This window comes from Dama dama, chromosome 21, assembly GCF_033118175.1.
Source record: "Dama dama isolate Ldn47 chromosome 21, ASM3311817v1, whole genome shotgun sequence".
Lineage (NCBI taxonomy): Eukaryota > Metazoa > Chordata > Mammalia > Artiodactyla > Cervidae > Dama > Dama dama.
This window is the reverse complement of record NC_083701.1, coordinates 1,188,630-1,211,504: the sequence shown is the minus strand read 5'-3', so window position 1 is coordinate 1,211,504 and position 22,875 is coordinate 1,188,630. Positions and strand designations below refer to the sequence as shown.

The window sequence follows — 22,875 nt, the reverse complement described above, 5'->3', positions numbered from 1 at the left end:
ATATATTGGGTATAAATGAAAAGCTGCTTAAAAAAAAAAAGCAGAGACATTGCTTTGCCAACAAAGGTCTGTCAAGTCAAAGCTATGGTTTTACTAGTGGTCATGTATGGATGTGAGAGTTGGGCTATAAAGAAAACTGAGCACCGAAGAATTGATGCTTTTGAACTGTGGTATTGGAGAAGACTCTTGAGAGTCCCTTGGACTGCAAGGAGATCCAACCAGTCCATCCTAAAGGAGATCAGTACTGAATATTCATTGGAAGGACTGATGCTGAAGCTGAAACTCCAATACTTTGGCCACCTGATGCGAAGAACTGACTCACTGGAAAAGCCCCTGACACTGGGAAAGATTGAAGGCAGGAGGAGAAGGGGATGACAGAGGATGAGATGGTTGGATGGCATCACCGACTCAATGGACATGAGTTTGAGTAAACTCCGGGAATTGGAGATGGACAGGGAGGCCTGGCATGCTGGGATTCATGGGGTCGCAAAGAATCGGACATGACTGAGTGACTGGACTGAACTGAAAGTGCCTTACACACACACACACACACACACACACACACACACACACATATAGACAGATATAATTTTTAATAATAATAAACAGTACAGAGGGGCATAATGACAACCAGTAAATCCCTGCCCCACTGTTCTCAACTCTCAGCTTGCCATTACAGAAATGAACCCCTCCCTGTGTCTGCTCTGATCAAGCTGTCTGCCTCAATTGTCCCAAATCGCATCACGTCTTCCGTTGCTGCACGCTGCAAGGGTGCTTTATTGTATAGTTTGAAACGTTTCCTTTTCCTAAAGTTTCCTCCGCAAGGGGGGTGAAGAAATGATGCCTTCCAGGGTTTCCTTAGCTCTTCATCAATCCGTATATTACTGAAAACTCATTTCACCTCATTTGAGGTCTACTTGCTCTTCTAATTTGGAGGACTGGCCTCCCCTTCGGCTCATCCCTATACAATTGATCATTCCATGAGGTTTTAGACACATTTCCCATTTTTAAACAATGCACCCTGTACTCCTCCTTTTGTAAAGTTTGTGCCACTTTTTGTTTTATAGGTAAAACAGCTTCTCAGATACTTCTGAGGATTTCAGGATTTTAATATTTTTAGTCCTTTGCTATTCCTTCAACTATCTATTTCCTCATAAGTTAATTTTTTATTTTATCTTGGGGCTTTTTTGGTCATGCTGCAGGCTTTCGACAAATGGTGCTTTTCAGCCAGACAAGTTTGCAGGCAGGACGGGTGAGCCAATGGATGAGAGTCAGCCCTTCTGTCGGGCCCCCAGCTGGCACAAAGGTAGCAGCGGCTCCCAGGCAGGTGCTGAGCTTCAGAGCAGGGCAGGGTCACGGTCAGCTCCCGGCCGAGGGGAAGAAGACAGGCAACGTGCGCTTGAGCCTCCTGCAGAAGAGCATCTCCCTGATAAAGTTGCTGATCCTAGGTGACTGTTGTTTTCAACAGCCTGTGTATCTTCTTCATACCAAGAATTGATAAAATATTTCTTATTCATTTATTTCTTTATTTTGTTATGGTCTGACTATACTACTATGTTATTAATAAACAGATGCATATGATATCTAAATGATATAATATAGGTCACATGCTAATTGGAGGATTAGAAGTCTAATTCTAATTGGCTTATACTCTCTATACGCATATGTGATAACCTTACAACTAGGGACACTATTCAAATGATAATTCTACCTTTGACGTATATAATTAATATAATATTTCATTAACATTATTACATATATTATTATATTATATAATTAATTTTTACTTGCAGTCTCCTAATTTTGCTTTGTTCTTGCTCTCCTACACACACACACAGAAGCAGGCTGCCATAGTGAATCATAATTACATGCTTTAGGGTAAAAGCTTCTAGTTCATGACTATTACACTAGTGCTATGTTATTGTCGTTGTTCAGTGGCTAAGTCATGTCTGACTCTTTAACCCCATGAACTATAGCATGCCAGGCTTCTCTGTCCTTCACTATCTCCCTGAGTTTGCTCAAATTCATGTTCATTGAGTCAGTGATGCCATCCAACCACCTCATTCTTAATCGTCCCCTTCCCCTCCTGTCCTGATCTTTCCCAGCATCAGGGTCTTTTCCAATGAGTCAGCTCTTCACATCAGGTGGCCAAAGTACTGGAGCTTCAGCTTCAACATCAGTCCTTCCAATGAATATTCAGGGTCGATTTCCTTTAGGACTGACCACTAGTGCTATATGGAGAAGGAAATGGCAAAGTACTCCAGTATTCTTGCCTGGAGAATCCCATGGACAGAAGAGCCTGGCGGGTTACAGTCCATGCGGTCACAAAGTCAGACACGACTGATCTCTATCTTGAGATCCAAATCCCTATTTTTAACTAATTCCTGTATCTTCATATGCAAGTTGAGCTCTGTAGCCTTCAGCCTCACCTCTCACACCAGCTCTCCTCTCTTTCTATAAGCCAGAATGGCATGAGCATCTCCCCAGTCGGCCAGGCTAAGAGCCCTCGCCCCTTCCCAGTCAAGCCTTGCTGAGTTCATCTCCTTCATGCTTCCTGTCTTTCTGCACCCCTGTATCTCCTCTACGAGCCACTCAAAGGTATACAGCATCTGGTTCATTATTTGTAAAACAATAGAAGAAGCTTTCATTTGGTATATGACACTAATGTACACAGAAAAGACAAATTTTCTAAGTACCTCATCTACTGTGTCAAGCATTCAAACTCAGTGAAAAATTCTTTCCTACAAGTTAATAGAAAACATAAGAAACTTACTTCAATGGTGTAAACAAAAATGATAAAGTAGCTTCTTTTTTCTGAGTCATTTTTACCTGGAAACCAAGCATGAATATATTTTATATTAGAAAAGAGAAAAAAACGAACTAATTTCATTTTGAAATACAAATATCCATTAAAATGGTTCTTCGGGCGATAGAAATAAATGGAATTTTGTGTTACTATCCTACTTCATAAATATGTAAAGAAAATGTTAATGCTATATAGTACCATTACAATAAGCTGAGAATGAAGCATATCAAGCCTGCAAAAGAAAAAAACTGTCACAGAATTAAGCTATACTTTTTAACTCTTAGGAAACAAAATAAGCTATGCTGCATTAACACTATTATGAATAACAAAGTTTCAGTTAAACGGTCATTTCTTCAAGTTGTTAATGCAAATAATAATATACACAGAATGACATGAAAAGTTGAAGTCTCTAAAACTACTTCTACAAGGCAAATTCCATCGACAGAGACTTGGTTTGCAGTCTTTGTAAGCATATGTGGTACTCTAACAGTTAGGGACACTCCTCAGCGCTAATTCTACACCCTCAAACTGATTCATGAAAACTGCACCTCAGAAATGTGGAACTGCAGGACGCTAGACAGGTACAGACAATTTAAAGATAATACATTACAAAAATCATTTCTTCAAATGCAAAATCAAGTATTTTCACAAGGTATATTCAGTTTTAAAATTGGAAATCATGTCCATGCTTGTGTGTGGTCTTGTTTTACCTTGAACTGTTAAAGAATCTGTACTGCATCTGCAAACATGCTCTCTGCTTTGAAGAGATCGGAGGTATTAAGCATGTCCACAGGAATGATTCCCTGTGAATAATAAACACTGGTTTAATATTACTACTAACAAAGCTCAGGTTATTCTTATAAAACACAACAGACTTACAAGGGAAGCAACAGAGATAAGACATGGGCAAATACACTCGTGGAATAATTTAAAAAACTTTTTTAAAATCGTAACTGAAAAATGTTCTATTACCTTTCTCACAAAATAGATATAACAAAATAAATGAAGCAAAAGAGATGAATTAAGTCCAATAAAACCTAACGTTTATCAAAAGATTACTATACGGCAGGCAATGAACTAAATGCTCTGCATACACAAAAAGCTACTATGGTGGGCCACAGCCAGCACATTAAAAAAAAAAAGGCATAAGAAAAATAGGAGTGTGCTATTAGGGTTTAGTTGCTAAATCGTGCCCAGCTCTCGTGACTCCATGGACTGTAGCCCACCAGGCTCCTCTGTCTTTGGGATTTTCCAGGCAATACTGGAGTGGTTTGCCATTTCCTTCTCCAGGGGATCTTCTCGACCCAGGGATCGAACCCAGGTTCTCCTGCACTGAAGGCAGGTTCTTTACCAACTGAGCTACCAGGGAAGCTCCACACTACTATACTATACTTAAAAGTGAGGATGTTTTGTGAAACTTTCGTTTCAGTTATAGACATACACACACATTTATGACTACAGGGGTCAGATGAGTCAGGGTTCTGAGGCAGATGATATTGTTTTTTTAAACTTTGACTTGAAAGACTGGAAAGAATGGCTGATGGGAATGGATTCTGTTTGTCTTGTAGTTTTTCAGCATCCAGTTCCCATCTTAAAAACATTTCCATTGGAAGCTGAGATATTAGATGGAGCATAGTGAGTCTAATGAGGTCCCCTGCCTTCCCATACTAAAGGGTAGACAAGTAATCCAGGCTGGACCACTCAAATGCTAATAAACACTGGAATCTGAAGCTTCAGGGTCAAGGAACAGACAGTACAAGAGGCACAGTGCGAGTCGGTGACCCTGCAGACTGGCTCTGCCACGGAACCGCAGTGAGTTTCTTTGTCCTGAGTCTCTGGAGCACTGATTTAGCAAACCAGCAATATCTTTGTCATAAATTTTCTTTAAATGGATTCAGAAACACATAAAAAGTGAATTTTACTGTACGATAATTTTTCTTTTATTCTGAGAGTTGATAAGAAGATTGTACTCTTTATCACTGAATTAAGAGGGAAGGGAACTCCAATAAGAGCTGCCATCAATGGTGCAACATCAGCCTGCAAACAGAAGAAGTGAAATCTAAGACGGCAACAGATCAACAAGGACATTAAGTAATTTAATTTGTATAACTGGGTTTTGAAAGATAACCATGAAAACAAAAAAGAAAGATAACCATGATATCCATTTTAATCCATTATCATCAAATACTTATTCCATACACAGTAGATACTGACCTCTAAACAAATGTCATTTGCTAGAGGGACACGAACTCATGAGAACCTAAATCTGAAACCACTAGGAGCCCCCAAAGTAAAAGATATAAAACAAAAAGTTACTTATTCTACAAGCTAATAGCTTGACCAACCAATGTAACAGTTTTTGGGTATTATGACAAGGATGCTTACTAGACAGAAAATAAACAGCAAAAGTAGACTTCAACGAGATCTATATATATACACACACATATATAGTAATTAAAGAAAGAATATAGCAGAAGGAGGTTGGTTGGCCAGCCAGTGGAGTCTAGAAAAAGACATCAAGCAGGATAAGAGTCTCTTTAGACACAAGTCCGCAAGCATGGCTTTGGAGAGCCCCCTCCAGGTCCAAGTGTCCAGAAGAGCAGGCCACGCTTCCGGTCTCCATGGCCTCACCTCCCCATCCGTCCTCAGGCCACTCTAACTTGTTCTGACTCTTTATCATCCTCTAGACTGCACTCACTACAGAACTGATAACCTCCATTTTCTACATCTAATTGATTGCTTTTGTATTAGTCCTGATGATGTTTCAGGCGGTCAAGTGCTTGGCTATCAGAATGCCCAATTTCAAACACTTCGCTTGTGATCTCTGAGACCTTGGGCAGGTTATTTCAACTCTCCAATGCTTCAGTTTTCCTTGTCAGTTAAAAAATAAGTAAAAGTTTCTCCCTTACAGAACTATGGCCCGAGGCAATGAGACAATTTATAAAGTGCTGGTGTGTAATAATCCTGCAGTAACCAGCTGCTGCAGACGCTGCTGTGATTATAATGATGTCACCACTGTGCAGACCACCCCCTCTGGGTCTCTGTAACCCCACCGTTAGAGTGTCTCCAATCTCTAATTTCTCAGTTCAGTTCATTCAGTCACTCAGTCGTGTCGGACTCTTTGCGACCCCATGGACTGCAGCACGCCAGGCCTCCCTGTCCATCACCAACTCCCGGAGTTTACTCAAACTCATGTCCGTCCAGCCGGTGATGCCATCCAACCACCTCATCCTCTGTCATCCCCTTCCCCTGCCCTCAATCTTTCCCAGCATCAGGGTCTTTTCCAATGAGTCAGCTCTTCGCATCAGGTGGCCAAAGTATTGGAGCTTCAGCTTCAGCATCAGTCCTTCCAGTGAACATTCAGAGCTGATTTCTCAAGCCCTCATTTGAAGTTGGAGTTTTGTCCCAGGCTCTCAGTCTGTCTCACTTTCACCATCTACGCCCTCTTTACCAAGCCCCATCTCACAGAAAACTGACAACACCCCTGGCCGCCTGATTGCATCCTCTCCTTCCCCAGCCTCCACTGCTGGCCTCTGAACTATTCTCCAACATAGAGAAGATCCTGCCATAAAACTTCAGATCGTGTCACTCCCCAGGCTTCAAACACTAGGAGGGCTTCCCCAAACTTGAGGATAAACTCCACAGGCCCACGAGGCCCTGCGCGTCCAGTGTCTGCCTCCCATTAAACCACGCTGTCTGTGCTCTGTTCAGCCACCTGCTTCAGGATCCTTTGAAATGCCATGTACCCCCTCCCAGACCTCTGGGCACAAGCTGCTGAGAAGCTCCCCGCCTCCTGCCCTGGCCTGGCAACTTCTACTCAGGCTTCAGTCTCGGCTCAAGCCTCAGTTTCTCAGAAAACCTTTGCTGACCACACAGCCCACCAGATAGATCTGCTCTACGCCCTCATGACTTCCCAGGCCTCTTCTGCTGTACTTATCACTGCTATAATTTTACATTTATTTGTATGATAAGTAAAGATAAATGTAACATTTATCCTATTCCTGAACTATAAGCTTCCTAGGGGAGGGACTGTGTCTGCTTTTTATTCACCATGACAGCTGTCACACGGAGTTTAATGTTAATATTTCAATGTGGAATGTTAGTGTTAATGTCTGCACAGTGCTTAAACATACTGCTGACACATAACAACGCTGGCGGAAGGAATGAATACAGAATTCTCATCTAACGTAGATCTGAAGCAGTATTCAGAGAGTAATAGCATTCAGCTTTTGATTATGATCCAGTCTGGCTATGAATAATACATGCTCCTATTTTATGAACTTCAAGATATTCCCATCCCCCTGACAGTGATTTTTATTGCAAATTAGTAGACTGCTATCTGATTCTATACATTCTATACATTTTCATTTGCATGCATCTGGAGAGAAGACACCATTCTTAATATGCTGAGAAAGAAAAGGCTTCTGTGAGCACACAGCTGAAAATGAGACCCTGGAGCTTGGTTTATCCTCCACAGAAAGGAAAGCCAGCTTCTGAGGTGAACATGTGAGGTCACCTGGAGGAGGTGCAAGATATTCCTGCCATTCTGAAGGACACACACCAATGGCACCATGCCTTTCACTTGAAGACAGCTATCTACATAGCATATCCTCAACAAGAAAATTCTGTGCTTCCTATTTACAGGTGATGCTACTGGTCTAACTCTATTAGATTGGCCAGGCATTTTCCTCTAATGTAACGTTTCCTACAATGTTAGGATTCCTATAATGTAAGGTTTCTAATCTATATACTCTTGTCACTTTTTCCCCACTGCCTTTGTAAAAATTTGGGGGTAGAATTAAAGATAAAACTTGCGTTAATAAAGAAGAAACAGTAACTGACACATTAACAGGAAGGAAACCCATAGTGGGGTTTTCTTAGATCCATGCTGAAAGCAACTGAGCAAGGCAACCATGACAAAAAAGTCACACAAATGTAACAGGCATGCAGATGTCAATTTGCACAATAATTCTGTAATTAGCCAGTGTTATTTGGAGGAAGTCTTCTTTCGGTTTTATTTGAGGCTGCTTTATTTTGCCCAAAGAAAGATTACTTGGGGTGAAAATATTCACACTAGCAGGATTTCTCTTAGTAGCTGAAATGTTTTAGAAAAATCTTTTATCATCTTTAATACAATTTTCTTGCCCAGATTTTTTTTGTTCTAAACTTCTTATAGGAGAGAAAATTAAATTTGAATATGATTAAATATAATGAATACCTGATTAATATCTTGTCTCTTCCAGTTCTCCAACTTCCATTCTGAAAGATACAAATAAACATGAGTGCTGATGTTAAGAATTAAAAAAAAAAAAAGAAGTTATTTGATTATTGCAGGTGGTCAATGGAAAAAGAAAGTATTGGGACAGTCGATTTTAAGTCAAGTGTGAACCATGAGGGTGCTAAAAAGGCAGAGTGGCAAACTTTTTTAGAATTTTAAAAGGGTAACTCAATAATATATATTTGGTATTTTCTGTAACAGTTTATTAAACTTCCAAAATGCTCATTAGGGGATAATTGTTTCAAAACATCAAAAGGCTAGGGAAGGAAAGATGGAAGCAAAAGGCACAATGATAACAACCGTCACATGACTGCAGTGACAGTCCTGCTCCAGGGAGTCACTACGCCGGCCGACCGTCCGTTAGTCACTCTAAGCTTTTCTTTTTTTTGTAATGGCAGCTGCTTGCAAAATACATGAAGTTTTTTAGCTCTGATGCTCCTACCACCACTAATCCCAAATGTGAAAGTAGTATGTGCTTAGCAGCTCAGTCGTGTTCGACTCTTTGTAACTCCATGGACTGCAGTCTGTTAGGATTCTCTGTCCATGGGGATTCTCCAGGCAAGGATACTGAAGTGGGTTGAAATCAACTGCCAAAATAAGTTCTGTTTCCTAAGTACAAACATCCTATTTAACCTAGCTTCTACTTAGACCCAATATAATCCATTTAACGGGCAACAGTGGCAAAGAACCCGCCTGCCAAGCAGGAGACACGGGTTTGATCCCTGGGTCAGGAAGATCCCCTGGAGAAGGAGATGGCAACCCACTCGGGAAACCCCGTGGACAGAGGAGCCTGGCGGGCTACAGTCCATAGGGTCACAAAGAGTCAGGCACGACTGGGCGACTGAACAATCTATTAACAATCTATTAACACAGAGTATAGGAATACAAAATGATGCAGCTGCTTAGGAAAACAGTTTGGCAGTTTGCAACAAATAAAACATAAGGAACATATGACCTGTTATTACCTGTTATTCCTCCTATAACCTAGGAATCTACCCAAGAGAAATAAAAACACATATCCACACAAACAATTTTATACAAAGGTTCACTGCATCATTGTAATAATAGCCCAAATGTGGGAAACAACCCAAATGTCCATAAGATGACTGAACAAAATATGGTATATACATGCAATGGACAGAGGAGTAAGGAGTGACTGCTAATGGATAAGGGTTTTTGTGGGGTGGGGGAGAGCAATGAAATTGCATAGTAGAGGCAAAATCATGTGAATATGCTAAAAAAATATTCAATTACACACTTTTAAAACATGAATTTTATAGTATGAGAAGTACATCTCCAAAAAATTCAAGAAAAGAAAGAATATGTAAGAAAACTTTATTATACAAAGCCAAAGGTCTTCTAGCAGAAATACCTAATACAGCTGTGAGTTCACATCCCTGGAGAAGGTTTTAAAAAGAAAATTTCCAGGCCTTACCATGACTCATGGAATCGAAATATCTAGTGATAAGGTCTAGAAATCTGTAATTTTTAAAACATCTGTATTCTTCACTAGTACTTTGAATGAGTTGACACAACTAAGCCGGAGAAGGACATTCGGAGGAATTTATTTTGTCCGACTAGTAAAAGCTCTGAAATTCTAAAAAGACTCTTACCTTACAAGAGAACCAGAGCTCCAAGGAAAAAGAAATTCCTTTTTATCATGGATTGAGAAACAAGGGGGCATGCGCAACAGAGAAGGCCTTCAGAAGTACTAGTGACAGTGAAGGGAAAGTTGCTCAGTCGTGTCCGACTCTTTGCGACCCCACAGACTGTGTAGTCCATGGACTTCTCCAGGCCAGAATACTGGAGCGGGTAGCCTTTCCCTTCTCCAGGGGACCTTCCCAACCCAGGGATCAAACCCAGGTCTCCCGCACTGCGGGCAGATTCTTTACCAGCTGAGCCCAAGTACTAGAGACAGGGCAAAATCTGTTCAGTTTTGAAATGTAAATTGTGACATAAATGTGGCTTATCTGATTGATAGTCTTTGCAGGTAAGATCTAAGCCAAGGGTTTAATATGAGTCCTAGAGTAATAAGGTTTGTGAAAAAAGAATAGTACACTTGAACTTTCATAAGGCAAATAATAATGTGTATTTTATGCTGAATATCATAAATGAAATCATATAAATGATACAAAAGTAATACAGAGAAATAGTAATGTCACAAATAACAAAATGAAAGCTATAATTTGAAAAGTCATTTTTTAAAATTAAACTCTGATTTTTAAAATGTCACATTCATAAAAACAATAAAGGTAAGTATTCCTACCTTGCAAATATGAGTCATCAAATTTCCGAGCTGACACTTTTTGGGGAAGCCTGATTCCAGCTCCCCAAGTGATAAAAGGAGTACAAGTCTCTAAAGGATGACCAGCTCCAAGGGAGCCTACAAATAAGGCACAAAGAGCGACGTAAGTATATAAAGATGAACCTATATCTGATTAACCTATACCTAAATATTTTTTAATACTTAGTTGTAAAGAGTTGACCCATAAAGAGCTAATTTCTGCCACCACACTCCCGAAAGGTTGCATCTCTATTTAACAATTAGTTTTAAAATATCCTCAAGGCAAGTCAGAGCAGCAACAACAAACAGGCAAAAAGAAAAACCAGAACATCCGTGGAGTGACTCTGGTTGAAAGAAGATTAAGAATCATAACGACTAAGGCTTGGAGGAGACGCTACCAGAGTGGCACCAAAGGCAGAAACCACAGGGAAGGCTCCTCTGGGGAGTAACTGCCAGGTTTGGGGTGGGCGGTGGAGGCCAGCTCTGCTCTGAAGAGGAAGCAGAGTCTTGGTCTGCTTTTCTTCCCGGCCACTCTGGCTGGTGTAGCCAAAACCCCCTGATAAAAGTGGGACCCCTTCATCAGAATTCTACACTGTGATTCGGGGACCCAAGTCTCAGCTTTGCCTTGATTTGCTCTCTGGGCACACACTGTGTCTGCCTTGGGAGTCTGGCAGAGTGGACAGTCTCCTCGAGTGGACAAAGTCAGTAGCCCTAGGTCCCCCAGCAACACCACCTTAAACTCACGCACTATGCCATCACATACAGTTACTTCTAGGCAGGTAAATGTGGGTTTAGGGGGGAGGGTTCTTCTGTGTGTGTGTGCGGGGGTGTGTGCACACACATGCACACACACAGCTGTGTCCGACTCTGCAACCCTGTGGACTGTAGCCCTCCGGGCTCTGTCCATGGAACTTTCCCGGCAAGTACACTGGAGGGGGTTGCCATTTCCTACTCCAGGGGATCTTCCCAACCCAGGGACCGAACCCGTGTCTCCTGTCCCCTGCACTGGCAGGCGGGTTCTTTATCAACTGCGCCACCTGGGAAGTCAAATGAGAATATATTCCTTTCATAGTTAGAATAAAGATTATATAAGATTAGTTCTTTTTACGCTAACATTTTACGCATACTATTATGTGCTAGACACTTTGCATATACTAAGACACCTAATCCTCTTCAATACCCTAAAATATTTGCAAGCTACATTTACCGCTACTTCAATCATAAAGTATGTATCACTTAGAGACAGACTAGCCCCAGTCTGTCATTCCATGGTCATCGGTAAAGATAAATGCTGTTTTCCCTTCATTTCCATAAACATCTTTAACAGTAGACTCAATTTCTTTCAATTCCTTATCAACTAATTTAATATTGTCTGAATATTCCCTGTTTCAGAAGAGCAAATTAAACTATATTAATTACATTAATTTGGCAAAATCATATTTATTCAACGCGAATTTATGATAAAGTCCATAACTCCTAAATACTTTTAGATTTCAACCTTAGTGTTTTTAAATCAGAGCTCTGTAGACTGTTAAAAACAATTTTTCCTCTCTTAAAGGAGTAAAACAATCTGAAATCGTTTTCAAAAATATTGTTTTTTAAAAGTATTGATTAGCAAATAGATTTTCATGAATGCTTTTTAAATCTCAAATGCAACAGTGATGACTTTTTTTTTTTAAATAAACATTTGGAATTTTATTTAAAAAAAAAAAAAAATCACAACCATGAACGTTGTTACAGTTAGAGGCCCTCTTGGTTCTCCACAATGATACTGAGCATGCTCACAAGGGGTTCCCATTGTTTAGTCTTAAACAACCATCTTTAAAATCAGGAAAAAAAAAACTCAGCACACTACCATTTAACTTGTTTTAATGTTTCTTCACAAATGGTGAAAAATACTAAAGTACAGACAAGGAATAATCATAATGTTGTGGCCAACATTATAAATATGGAATTATAAATTTAAAACATTTTCTGGTTTAAAAAATAAATCTGGTAGTCAATGCAGCTCTGCGGGTCTCTGCGCTCCTGACGGTGCTCGCCTTTATCCATCTTTCCAGGTCCTCCTCGCCCGCCTCGCCGTCCTCCCATCTGTTCCATCAGTGGTCCAGGGGGCCCCCCAGGGCCACCTCGTCTTCCACAACCAAAGCCACCACGGTCCATGCCCCGGCCGCCGCGGAAGCCACCTCTGTCTCCACCACGGCCGCCTCTGAACATTCCACCGGGACCACCGCGGTCCATGAGGCCACCTCTTCCTCCCCGCATGCCTCCAGGGCCACCTCTGCCGCGGTCACCGCCCGGGGGTGGGAAAGGTGGTGGGAGGAAGCCTTCAGGCTTCGGGGCCTTACACTGGTTGCACTCTGTTCTCCAGGCGAAGTTCTGGTTTCCACAGCCCGGGTTGGGGCACTGCCAGTCTCCAGCTCGGTGCTGGACATTTCCTCCTCCAGACGGGTTCCCCCGGGAACCGCGGGGCCCTCTTGGTGGGAAGCCTCCTCTGTCTCCTCCGCGGCCTCCCATGCGCCCCATGGGTCCTCCAGGACCTCCTGGGCCCCCTGGACCTCCTCGGAGCGGCGGCGGCATCCCCCTGCCCTCGCGCGGCGGCATGCCTCCTCGCATGCTGTTCATGGGCGGCTTCTTCCGAGCGAGAGAGACTTTAAGTTTGCTCCCTTGGAAGTCTTTCCCGTCAAACCATTCGACAGCAGTTTTGGCGGTTGGAGGGTCTTCATAAGACACTGTAGCATCGCCTTTGGGCTTTCCCGTTTCCTTGTCCAAGTAAATATGGATCATGGGTTGTCCAGTCCTCTTGTTCATCTTAACAACTCCACACTGCTTAAAGAAGTCTACCAGATCATCGAGAGTCACACTGTCATTGAGTCCTTGCACGTAAATTGCACTGTTGTCAGAGTCTTCGTCTGGATCTACAGGTGGGCCTAAATCAAGATCTGGTCCTTCATCCATGGGTCCACCAGGCTTATCGAAGCCACCTCGCTCTCCAGCGCCCATTCCACCGCGTCCTCCTCCCCGCCCACCTCTGCTCATGCCTCCACGATCAAATCCCCCTCTTCCCCTGCCCCGGTTATCAGGGCCACTCATGCTCCGGTTCTCTCCTGGTCCGGAAAATCCTCCAGACTCCTGCCCATAAACACCCATGCTACTGGGGTGGTCCTGTCGGAATGAACTCTGCTGCCCGTAGCTGCTGCTCTGCTGGCTGTACTGACTTGGAGCCTGGCTGTAGGACCCGGTCTGGGGGGGTAACTGGTGGGCGGCTGCTGCCCATAGCTGCTTTGCTGGCCGTAGCCACTCTGCTGCCCGTAGCTGCTCGGCTGCCCATAGGTGTTCTGCTGGGATTAACTGCTCTGATCGTAACTAGTCGGCTGTGTAGAGGAATAGCTGGTAGGAGGGTAGGACGGTGGTGCCGAGACTGGCTGCATGGGGTAGCTCCCAGGTACCTGGGGATAACTGTAGTTACTCTGTCCATATCCTAGGCTGGGCTGGTTGTAACCCCCTGTGCTAGATTGAGGTTGACTAGTCTCAGCGGGTTTGTTACCAGCGGTCTCGCAGGCGCAGTGGCTGCTGGCTGCTGTCCATAAGCTGGGTAAGCAGGCTGAGTGCCGTACGCAGACTGAGCTGCACAGGAGGCCTGGGTGGTAGTGACCGTAGCAGTGGTGGTGTCGTAAGCACCGGTGCTGTACCCCTGGACAGGCTGACTGTATGCCTGGGGGGCAGTTGGAGTAGAATATCCAGTGGGAGGCTGTCCATAAGAAGTTGCATAGGCGGTCTGCCCATAGGTTGCAGTGGTCTGAGCCTGGGTATAGCTGACATCAGTGGGCTGTCCATAGGTTCCATAACTTTGCTGCCCATAGGCCTGGGTAGTCTGTGCATATCCTTGAGTGGGCTGGGCAGTGTAAGCACTGTAGCCCTGCTGGGCTGCAGCTTGGCTGTATGTACTATAATCCGTGGACACCATTTTCTCTCCTTCCTTCTCGTTCTCTCAACGTCCGTCTCCCCAATGATGACTTTTAAATTCATGTCTCTAGTAATGTAAACTATGTTGCTCTTGCCACATTTATCAAACAGGTTAAGTATCACTGTTTCAACTATAGAATATTTTCATGCTTTAGTGTGTTTGTGATATGATATAATACATTTTGAACAAACTATATTTAAGCTTTCCATACAATTAAACAAGGGGGTGATTTAGTATAAGTTTTATTACTTAAGACAATGCATTGTGTTAAAGAAGAGAAGCACGAGGTATTCATTACTGGAAGTTAATAGACTTTACTGTTAGTTAGACTAATCTAAGTCTAATCCAAAATGAAAAATAAAAGTATAATATGAATTCTTCCTATCTTATGCTCTGCAGAAGTGAGAAAAACAGTTGCTGTTTTATATAAGGAGTGCAACTGAAATATAATATACAAAACCTTATACTATTATCTGCTAGATATAGCACTGATTAAATGGAACATAAGGAACAGCTAGTTACATCTTTTTGTGATATAAATACTAGCACCATAAAAATGCTTTTTGTTTCAAAATGTATTAAAATCCTTCTAAAATATAATCTTTCTCTGCTTTGATAAATGAGTAATATGGAATACACATACAGAACACATTTTACTTATATTAATGTGTAGTGTGGTCACAGCACATGTGATTTTAGCCACAATATCATACTACGTATCATATAAATTAGAATGTATTCTACTTTAGAGTTATTCAAAATATAAGTTCTGTTGTGATCATTACAAAGAAAATATCACAGTCCTTTAAAAGTTCAAACAGAACAGGTATTTCCCTCAAAACCATGAAATTGAACACAGCGTTAAAATTACTTTGATGATGGTCGATGAGCACGTCCATTTGTGTCTATTCCTAATAAATGTAAGAAAAAAACTATTTTGTCTTCATTTACTTTAGAAAACAAAGATCGGTTATTTCTGGCGGCATGAAAGAATTCCTATATGTAACAAATCAGTTAAAAATTTTTAGTTCATTAATTTTATTTAAAAAGTAATTCCAATGAAAACATTTAATTAAGCTTATACAGAACTAAAAAATTAAATTGTCCTATTTTGTTTAAATTTGTCCTCAGGACCTACCAACACAAAGTACCTGTCAGTTCAGGCATCTACATTCAAAAAACAAGTGAGCTATTTTCCGTGTCATAATTAGGCTGAAAAAAGATGATAGAAAGGGGATCTTGATTTCATGAAGCTCTAATCATACTGGAGAACTATTCTGACAGGAGCCAACAATAAAACAGCACTAATGGCAACAATTAGGAACGCTTTATGAGTTTAAAATGTCTTCCTGCTTCTTGTCCCGTATCAGCACCCGAGTTCAACCATAATCTCTCACTCGGAACATTGCAAATAGCCTATTTTACCGTCCCAAGACTCGAATCTGTGCTTCACAAGGTATGATAGAAAAATGTCCACATGACAAATGGAAATACAGATCAAAAATGATTAATTTCACAATGATAAACTGGATTCACAAAGCCCTCTAAGAAAAGGGTTCATCCTGTACTTATATATACATGAACATGTAAGCAAGTACCTATGGAAAGTACTTTTAAATTATTTTGAATAAGTCACCTGACTGCAAAGATATATAATTGTTATTCACATAAATGTCTTACACTATATAAGATGTTAATTTTAACAAGGTATTTAACTTTCCAATAAAAGCCTGAAGTATTCCTTCAACTAACTTTTCATTATTACAAACATTAAAAACATATAAATGGTGCCATTAGAGAAACTACCTATTTCCGAATAGAAAAAAAAAAAGGAATACAAATGAAATTAAATGTAAATAAATATAAATTAAATATAAATAAACTGAATCATCCTTAAAAGCATAAAATTACGCCCTAGCTTTCATATACATTCTAATTAGCCCCTAAGAAACTTTAAACCCAGATAGAAATGGGAAGTTTTTCAAGAGACAGGACTTACATTCTAAAGATGTAACTGAAAAAGCTGACGAGAAACAAAAAAACTTAGCAATTGAGTGGAGTCGAATTTACAATCTGTTTCATGACTGATATTATTCGGCTTTGTAAAAAGTGCTGTTCATTTGAACGTGGACACAAGATCTGGGAAACCATGAAACACTAATCTTGCAGAGCTCAACCTGATAGATTCCCATGGCCTTTTAAAAAGTTGGTCTTTTTCACACAAGAGGTGAAATACACTCCTAGCTTCCTCTCCACTCCCGATATTTAGTATAATTATGCCCACCAACTCCCATTTTTTTCCTGAGCTCAAAGGCCCTCGTTCCTTTTTGTACTTAAATATTTACTATGCATTGTGGGAGAGTGCATGCATTCTCCCTTTTTCTCTAAGTAAAACTTCTGATTTTATGGGAACATGTCAGTGCTTCAAACTTAAAACCTACCTATTTGTTATTGTCTTCCACAGATACCTATCTGTGCTTTTTTGGTTATGGCCAAGGAGACAGAAATCAAACACTCAGTCAAAAGATGATGTGCCTTCTGAAATAAATTTAACTATTTGTTAAAGTCTTTTTGAAATAAATTTAATTTAGTAGAAGAGAAGGTCCTTTTCAATTCCTTGTATGGTTGACCTAAAACACTGAAACAATGGCTGGAACGCCAGCATCTCCTGTCGTAAGACAACTCAGAAGCTAAGGTCACGCTCTGAGGACAGAAGACACACTTAAGAGACCGGGTCTTAATGACACTGGGGAACCACCATGGCAATCTTGGACTACATCAATCCTCGGCTGCCTACTTTTGGCATTATTATTTATTGAGAGACAAACAAACTTTAAAGCAATATTTTTACTCTATTACAGAGTTCCTTTGGAGCCCAAGTTATCATTATGCTGTTGGCCTGAGATACTCTTCTCTATATGCAATCCAGGTCCAACCATTTCTTTGTTTCCTAGGCTTCGCCAGAGATTATCTCAAAACTCAGAGGAAAGTCTTCCTCTAACTGTTCAGCTTAGATTGAACTTTTCTAAAGATATATTTTTAGTCCCTATATTATTCCTTCACACCACTCTTTATTGTGGATGATTTCATATTTTTGTTGTTACCTGATTAATGTACATACTCTATCATATCGTACAAAATTATAGGGAATTTTTTTTTTTCTGGTCAATAGCAGTGTTGAAATAAGGTAAAAAAGGCATAGAATCAAGCCAGCCACTAACTATATCTGCCTACCCACAATGAATCAAATCCACAATGTTGAACGTTTTTAGCTATGTTTAGGAAGTTAGAGGCCAAGGGCCTTGAAACAAATACTAACGTAAGTTGATTATATTAAGAAGTGATACTTAGCAAAATCATTTGCTATTTTTGTAAAGAGATTTTATTTAACTTGAAGATTTTCACTTTCAGTTTGAGTAATACAAGAAAATCTTAAGGAAAAAACTTCTAAGAAAAGAAATAGGGTTTATCAAAGAACATATTGAGCACTTAATTTCTGATAAATATGCAGACACCTACTGACTGTTTACAAACAAACAATAAAAAATGACTGTGTTATGGAGAAGCCCACAATGTCAGTCCAGAGACACTACTGGTAAACAGAAGAACAACTAAAGGTCAGTCAATGAATGCCTCTTACAATAGATGAGTTATGAGTTCTAATTTGTAGATAAGCAAGAAGACAATGATAGATAGGAGTCAGCCAACATCCAGAGCTGAGATTCTCTCACAACTTTTGAAAACATAAACTCTATTGGATTCCTGGTGAAACTGTGAGGATTGTCACTAACAAATAGTCCAAAAACCCCCCCTCTATTTCTTAAAGAGACTCAAATGTTTTATTATGATTAACTTATGAACTTGTTTTTTGCTTATCTAATTTTTCTTTACAAATATTTAAACTATCTACCTTATTTAATAATAAATGCTTTAGATTTGAACATTCAAAAAGACTTTCACATACATCATCACTGCTTGTAAGAAACTGGTTCTGTGGTCAACAAAAGACCAGGAAGGTCATTCTGGGGTGATTCAGCAAAGGAGGAATGAAATGTGGGGTTCCTGAATCCCATCCAGGGCTCACTTCACTGTCAGAAGTGTGGAAGTGAAAAGGGTTTACATTTTCAAATTATTTTTTAAAAACCTGTATGGTTATTGTAGAATGTGCAATTTCTTAGAATCCAGTCTTTTCAAAATAGTATGCTACAGTATGGAACTTTCAAATTAATCCAAGCAGAAAAAACTAAGATGCATGTATTAACAAATCAGTTTCTAGCACATTAGGTACAGGTACTAGACAACTAGTGCACATTAGACAAATACCTACATCTAGTGTGTTACAGGTTAGCCACTCAATAGCACATACCTTCACATGATCAAAAACCCACGTGTCCAGTTGTGTTACATCGTGGGCACCAAAATCCTCACTGGAAGCATCGTAAGTGTGTGCAAAAATATGGTTTCCAAGGTCACCTGAAGAGGAAATTGCGGGGGGGGGGGCGGAAATTTTAATGACACGCCATGGACCATGGTGTATGCTTGAACATATGCTGCTGCTTTTGTTCTCACAGTAACATTTTCCAATTTTACAGATACAAGTGAGTTGTAATTTAAAATGCTAAGAGAAAAAATCACAACGCTAGTTAGTATACAATAGCGCAAAAGTAAACAACAGAGTTTGTCTTCAAGTAAGGATGAAACTAATCAAAGAATTTGGGCATCTAGGGATGGTACAATCTAAAACAGATTAAATCACCTGTTTTACAAAATTCCCTAACCAAGAAGAAAATTCAAATATTTCAATTCTTTTATTCATAAAACACATGCATTTTTCTCAATATACAAGAAAAAATATTGATAATTGCCAAAGAGTTTGAAAGGGTCAACAAATATATTAATCTTATACATTTGTATGATTTTATTAAGGATCTAATCAACTTAGTGAATTTCTGAGTTAGATAGCCTCTTAAAGGTCATAAGGAAGAGATAAAATAATGATAATCTTTTATAATAATGACAAGCTAAGCTCTAATGATACTGGTTCTACTCCTCAACCATTCTACTCTTCAAACCCCAAGTAAAGGTCTGAGTGAGACGGCAGGTTACTATAAGAAATGGAACACTTCTATTGGATTGTCTCCAGTTAAGGCTTTGATCCTGTCCTATGAACTGTAGTCAGAAGTAGGGAGGTGAATTTGGTAAGCCATAGCAACTTCATCCTCACCACTACCAAAAAAAGCTTAACTCCTTGCTGCTTGGAAGAAAAGCTATAACCAACCTAGACAGCATATTAAAAAGCAGAGACATTACGTTGCCAACAAAGGTCCATCTAGTCAAAGCTATGTTTTTTCCAGGAGTCATGGGTGTATGTGAGAGTTGGACTATAAAGAAAGCTGAGCACCAAAGAATTGATGCTTTTGAACTGTGGTGTTGGAGAAGATTCTTGAGAGTCCCTTGGACAGCAAGGAGATCCAACCAGTCCATCCTAAAGGAAATCAGTCCTGAATATTCATTGGAAGGACTGATGCTGAAGCTGAAGCATCAATACTTTGGCCACCTGATGCAAAGAACTGACTCACTGGAAAAGACCCTGATGCTGGGAAAGACTGAAGGCGGGAGGAGAGGGGATGACAGAGGATCAGATGGTTGGATGGCATCACCGACTCAATGGACATGAGTTTGAGTAAACTCTGGGAATTGGTGATGGACAGGGAGGCCTGGCGTGCTGCAGTCCATGGGGTCGCAAAGAGTCCGACACGACTGAGCGACTGAACTGAACTAAGGGAGTATATAAATGGCAAGCAGTATTGAGTTTTTGGACCTGCTCTAAATAATAATGTTCTGTGACTATCATACAGAAAATTCTGAGTATCTGTTTTGCTTTTGAGATATAGAATAATCTTTAATGATCCAATTGTTATAATTTATAGTATAATTATACCCATGGCTAAAGGTCCAAACCTTTTCATTAGGTGAAATGACTATAATGCTCCCACTAAAAAGCACTTAATAACATAAAATTCAAGTGGAATCCAGCTGATTCTAGAAAATGATGCAAATAAATTTTCTCATCAAGAGATGTTCTCATACTTGCAGATTCATGCACAGAAACACAATAAATACAACAAATCTCAATGGCATGATCTTGAATACATGAAAATAGAAGTTATAAATATAAAGTTTAAATTTTTAAATCTTTATGTGATTATATACTAACTTCTTAATAATCAAAGTAAGTGAACATCATCACAATGAGATCATTCTAATAAGCGTTCTGGTCAATATTTCACATGAATTAACTTATTTAATGCCCAAAACAAACCTGTAAGATAGAAATTATTATTATCACATTTTTTTTTTATTTTTATTTTTTTATTATCACATTTTACAAAAAAGAAAACTGAAATTTAGAGAAGTTATCTAACTTACCCAAGATTAAAAAGCTGTTAGATGTTAGAATCATATACCATTTCACTGAATCCAAGGTATTTAAACTGTATAATCCAACATTTTAAGTACAACTAAGATGAAAAAAAAAAAAAATCAAACTCACACATCTATTATAATATACACTCGTTTCAGAGATGTTAAATATGTCAAAACATGTATCTCATAATAAGTAAAATGTATATATTTTAAATTACCATATTGATTTATTGCCTACTTAATATTTGGGGAAATACAATCAGTGACTCCTACCTTTGGTAAACAGTCACGATGTCTGGGCTTCCCCAGGACTATGTGTACCTGGTTTCATTAAGAAGAGAATCAAATTCTACAGGATTTTCCTTCCATCCTTCAGGTAATTGAGAAAAAAAACAAACAATGACAATTCAGGTATGGCTCCTGAAGAAGTATTTTTCAAATAACAACAAAGAGGATTAACTGCAGAACAAATGCAAAACTAACAACAGATTTTGTTATCTGTATTATACTACAAATTTTTTTTTTTAAAAAAAGCTTACAACAGTTAATTGACTTCTTACTAAAATACAGAATCACTTTTGAACTTTTGAGAGTTAACATCTAGGAAAACCAGAGATCTACCCAATCATATTCTATCAACAGGACAGGATGATACAAGATTAAAGTTTTATTCTTCAGTCAGTCCCAGTGAGTGTTTAAGTGACTTAGGTAAGCTAAATGACTTGTCAAAAGGATCTCAAAACGTACTTCGCTTTGTGTTATGATTCAGTATTAAAGAAGCAATATTTATGCAATCAATCTCCTCACGTGATAAAATCATCTAAAGAGACAGTACCTTTGGCAACTGCGCTGACATCTTCATAAAACCCTGCAATCATGGCCACGTGCCCGGGCCGATACTCCGTCGGCACACGTGTGTGAGAGATGCCCCAGCTGCCTTCGTTCATTATGACATTCCTGAAAGCTATCACAGACGAGGAGTCAGCACACACTATGACCACATGCTCTGGTAAGGCTTTAGAAAAACAAGATCACCACAGAAGAAATCCAATCAAAAGAAGGAGTCAAAATTTAAGAAGGAACATTTCTGATCCCAGCTGGGCTCAGCCCAGTTCCTCCCACCAGACGGATTCCGCGGCATAAGAAAGCCCAAGGAACTTTCTTAGACAAGGAACCACCCAACCACTGCACAGAATCACAAAACAAAATAGAGGCTACAGCTCTAAGTCACAAAGTATTGAAACGCTGTGCTACATAAGAAATCACTGATACACAAAGTATTACTTTGTCAATGTTAAATTTCACTAGGTGTGATGATGGTTTTGTGATCATGTTGAAGTCCTTGTTCTTAGGAGATACACACTGAAGTGTTTAGGGGTAAAGTGTTAAAATACTTTGCTTTCATATTATTCAGGAAAAAATAAAGTTTAAGTGTGTATATGTGTGTGTGTATTGAGACAGAAAATGCAAATATGAAAAATGTTTAAAATGGTCATATCTAGATTAAGGATATACAGATGAATATTCATGATATAATCCTTTCAACATTTCTGTAGTTAAAAGTTTTTTCAAAATAAAAAATTAAGAGAGGAAACAGCTATACTCTCAATTAGGAGTTAAATATTCTTTCTAAATTTGAGATACAGTTCAGTTCAGTCGCTCAGTCATGTCCGACTCTTTGCGATCCCATGAATCGCAGCATGCCAGGCCTCCCTGTCCATCACCAACTCCCAGCGTTTACTCAAACTCATGTCCATCGAGTCAGTGATGCCATCCCGCCATCTCATCCTCTGTCGTCCCCTTCTCCTCATGCCCCCAATCCTTCCCAGCATCAGGGTCTTTTCCAATGTGTCAACTCGTCGCATAAGGTGGCCAAAGTATTGGAGTTTCAGCTTCAACATCAGTCCTTCAAATGAACACTCAGGACTGATCTCTTTTAGGATGGACTGGTTGGATCTCCTTGCAGTCCAAGGGACTCTCAAGAGTCTTCTCCAACACCACAGTTCAAAAGCATCAATTCTTCGGCACTCAGCTTTCTTCACAGTCCAACTCTCACATCCATACATGACCACCAGAAAAACCATAGCCTTCACTAGACGGACCTTTGTTGGCAA

The 22,875-nt window shown here is 39.9% G+C and overlaps 2 pseudogenes; both read right to left on the bottom strand.

Moving 5' to 3' along the window:
• Positions 1-578: 578 nt before the first annotated feature.
• The window catches only part of LOC133042392 (GPI ethanolamine phosphate transferase 1-like), an 88,014-nt pseudogene continuing 65,717 nt past the window's right edge, over positions 579-22,875 (bottom strand).
• LOC133042391 (RNA-binding protein EWS-like) lies at positions 12,221-14,370 on the bottom strand (annotated as a pseudogene).